This window comes from Oratosquilla oratoria, chromosome 24 (assembly GCF_046742065.1).
Source record: "Oratosquilla oratoria isolate Oo_2021 chromosome 24, ASM4674206v1, whole genome shotgun sequence".
NCBI classification, from domain to species: Eukaryota; Metazoa; Arthropoda; class Malacostraca; order Stomatopoda; family Squillidae; genus Oratosquilla; species Oratosquilla oratoria.
In genome coordinates, this window is record NC_134800.1 from 17835190 (window position 1) to 17839609 (window position 4420).

The following is a 4420-nucleotide window of genomic DNA, read 5'->3' on the forward strand; positions in this document are numbered from 1 at the left end:
TGGTCTGGTCTTATCTGTACTATATTTTCCGAGTCTGAATTTTTCCTCAATTTCCTTTATAATTTCTGGTTCATCTTCCTGGACTAATTTTAATAAACTGCTTACTCTTTCATTTTCCTCCTTGATTCTTGCGGTTCTATCTGGGTTATGTTTCTCTTCCATTCCTAATATAATTATACATTTCTTTTTGTCAGCTAATTCTCTTACTATATTCTCCTTCTGTCTCATCACTTTAATAACTGAGTCTTCATTATGTTCTTTCAATTGCTGTTTGACTATGTCAGTGAATGAAACCTTATTCCCTTCTTGAGTTATTCTCCAATTTTTTGCTTCTGTAGCTATTTTCTCTCTGTTTTCATTACTATTCTTCTTCAATTTCTCATTCTCCTCCTTTACATTTCCTAACTGTCTTTTTAGGTCCTCTATTTCTTCAGTTAAGTTTCTGTTAGCCTTCTCTAGTTGTTCCAACCTTTCAATTCTCTGGAAAATGGAGTCTACATTACCTAACTTACGCTCCAAGTCCTCGATCACCTTATCAACTCTCTCCTCTAGTCTTATCAGTCGGGGGGGGGGGGGGTTGTGTCCCCCCACCCTCTTTAAATCCCTGGAACATATTCTCGTCACTTTCTTCTGTATTGCTCCTCTCTCTACTTCTAATCTTTACATTTTTATTAGACATTTCATCCTCACTCAGTCTTTTGTTTACCTTCCGCTTGTCTGGCTGGGCCAAGTCTACTCCCTCCTCATTTCCTTCCATTTCCCTCAGTAATCCCTCCCCTTTTCCTCTTTCCCTACTTTCCCACTACTCCACGAGCAATTTCCCCCCCACCCTGCAAAAACACTAGGCACTTCTCTTTGCGTTGGGATCCACAGACTTCAGTTTTCTTCAGAACGTCATCCAAGCCGTCCATTCGCTGAAGTGTGTGTGTGTGTGTGTGTGTGTGTGTGTGTATTTACCTAGTTGTATTTTACGGGAAGGGGAGCTATGCTCGTGGGGTCCCGTCTTCATTTCTCATTTTATCTAAACAATTTTTAAATTCATGTATTGTTTTTGCACACACCACTTTCTCATCTAACTTGTTCCAACTGTCTATTACTCTGTGTGGAAAGCTGTTCTTTTTCAAATCTCTTCTATAGCTGTCTTTTTTTATTTTCTTTCCGTGTCCTCTTGTATTTCTGTCATCCCATTTTATCAGATTCTCTCTATCAGTAATTTCTATGCCTTTCATGATTCTGTAAATAGCTATCAAATCTCCTCTCTCTCTTCTTTGCTCTAGTGTCTGTAGTTCAAGTTTTTGTAGTCTCTCTTCATATGATAGTTTTGAGAGTGTTGGTGCCAGTTTTGTAATTGCTCTTTGTATTCTTTCAAGTTTTTTTTATACATTTTTTTGTACTTGGTGACCATATTGTTGCTGCATATTCTAATCTTGGTCTTATCAGGGTGATTAGGATTTTCCTCACCATTTCTTCATCCAGGTATGTAAATGCCACTTTGATTGTTCTTATTAAATTATAAGTTTCTCCAAAAATCTTATTTATATGTTTTTCAGGTGACATATTATTCATAACAATGACTCCCAGGTCCTTTTCATTTTCTACTTTTTTTATTCCCTCTTCTCCCAAATTATATGATCCTGTTATTCTGTTTTTGCTTTTTCCAAATTCCATTATACTGCACTTTTTTGTATTGAACTCCATCTCCCATTTCTTACTCCATTCCTGTACTTTATTTAGATCTCTCTGTAGTGATTCACAATCTTCTTCAGTTTTCACTCTTTTCAGTAGTTTTGCATCGTCTGCAAAGAAGCTCATATAGCTTTCAATTCCTTCATCCATATCATTAATATATATAGAAAACATTATTGGGGCCAGAACTGTTCCCTGCGGGACACCGCTTATTACTTCATTCCATTTTGAGTGCTGGTTTCTTATCACTACTCTCATTTTTCTTTCTTGCAAAAAGTCTTCCATCCAATTTAGCAATTTACCTTGTATTCCTCCTTCAGATTCTAGTTTCTTAAGCAACTTCTTATGTGGTACTTTGTCAAAAGCTTTTTTTAGGTCTAGAAATGCACAATCAGCCCATCCATCTCTTTCTTGTATTATATCTATTAGCCTTGAATAAAAGCATATTAAATTGGTGACGCATGATCGTCCTTGTCTGAATCCAAATTGCCTTGGATTTAGTACGTTGTTTTTTTCCAAGTATTTTACCCATCTATTTTTGATAATTCTTTCACAAATTTTTGCTATTGTACTTGTTAGAGAGACTGGTCTATAGTTGGTAGGTTCTTCTTTATTTCCTCCTTTATATATAGGTACTATATTTGCTTTTTTCCAATCTTCTGGAACTTTTCCTTCTTTTAAGGAACTGCTTATTATGCTATGTATTTTGTCTGCCAGTTCATTCCTGCATTCTTTCAGAATCCAGTTTGCTATTTCATCTGGTCCATGTGATTTTCTGACATCAAGATTACTCAATTGTATCAATATTTCATTCTTTGATACTTCTATTTTTTCTATAGGGGGGACTTTCTCTTTCCATTCAATCTCTTCAGGTTGTATGTTCTCCCTTGTAAACACTGATTTAAAATGTTTGTTCATAATTTCCGCCATTTCCATTTCCTCAGTGTATTCAACTCCCCCTTGTCTTAATTTCTCCAAGTCCTGTTTGTTTTTCAGTTTATTGTTTACAAATCTGTAGAATAGTTTTGGTTGATCTTTACATTTTTCTATGACGTCTTTTTCATATTTTCTCTTTTCCTCTCTGCATGTTTGTACATATTCATTTCTATAACTGGTATATATTTTCCATTTTTCAGGTCTTCTGTCTTTTTTCCATCTGGTCCAGGCTTTGTCTCTTTTGTCTTTTAACTCCCTACAACTTTTGTTGTACCAGCATTTTACATATTCTTTTTCTTGTTTTTGTCTTGGGACATACTTTTCCACTCCTTTTTTGTAAATTTTTGTCAAAATGTTCCATTTCTTTTCCACTGATGTTTCTTCTTTGTATATTTCTTCCCAGTTTTCTTGTTGAAAGAATTCTCTTATTTTATCAAAGTTTGTTTTTTCATACATCATTCTTCCTTTTCTATATTGTTCATTTCTTTTGATATATTTTTCTTCATTAAGTTCCAGTTCAATCAATATGTGGTCACTTTTACCTATTGGTGTTTTATATTCAATCTTGTCCACTATTCTAGGTTCAGATGTAATTAATAAGTCTAGTCTCGATGGTTCTTCTTCATTTCTATACCTAGTGTTCTCCTGTATCCATTGTGTCATTGTGTGGTCAATAATCATCTCAAGTAGAGCGTTTCCCCATGAGTCATCACCACTCTTTACTGTCATTTCTTCCCAGCAGATTTCTTTGCAATTAAAGTCGCCCATCATAACTATTCTTCCTCCGTCTTCCATTATTTTAGTTAATGCTATCTTTGTGTCCTCTAACATACTTTTATGTTCACTCTCCTCCCATGAGGCTGTTTTTGGAGGCACATAATTGATCACAAATTTTCTGCTCTTCTTATCTCTGTCTTCCACTTCTATCATAATCATCTCTACTGTATTCTTTCCATATATGACATTTTTCACGTTTATATCCTTCTTAGTCAGGAACATAACTCCACCCCCTTGTTTTTTCTCTCTGTTTCTAATCCAATAATTGTATGCATCATGTCCTACACTGTTGGGTGGTAGTGGGCCTTTTAATTTTGTTTCTACAATTCCCATTATGTCTGGTTCTTTTTCTTTCAAATAATCATTCAGCTCATTCAATCCTGTTATTAATCCATCTATATTTGTGTAAGACACTCTTAGTTTTCTGCCACTTCCATTGTGTTCTATGTTTCCCTTATGTTTTTCTTTTGTATGTCGAACTTCCTTAGTTTCATGTTCACTACTCTCCAATAGAATCTCTCTTTCTCTGACTCCGTTCTGTTCTCGTTTTTTGCCTTAGCTTCCAGTCTTTTCTGCTTTTCTTCCTCTCTTTCCTCTTTATTCATTTCTCTTTTTATCCATATCTTTTTGTATTGTTCACTTGTTGCTAGTTTCCCTGTTTTGGATAAGATATTCTCTGCCGTTGTTTGTGACTTGAATTTAATCTTAATTGGTCTGGTCTTGTCTGTGCTATACTTTCCGAGTCTAAATTTCTCTTCGATTTGTTTCATAATTTCTGGTTCATCTTCCTGAACTGATTCTAGTAATTGGCTTACTTTTTCATTTTCCTCTTTGTTTCTTGTGGTTCTATCTGGGTTATGTTTCTCTTCCATTCCTAATATAATTATACATTTCTTTTTGTCTGCTAAGTCTCTTACTATATTCTCCTTCTGTCTCATCACTTTAATAACTGAGTTTTCAGTTTGTTCATTCATTTGCTGTCTGATTATGTCAGTGAATGCAACCTTGCTATTTTCTTGAA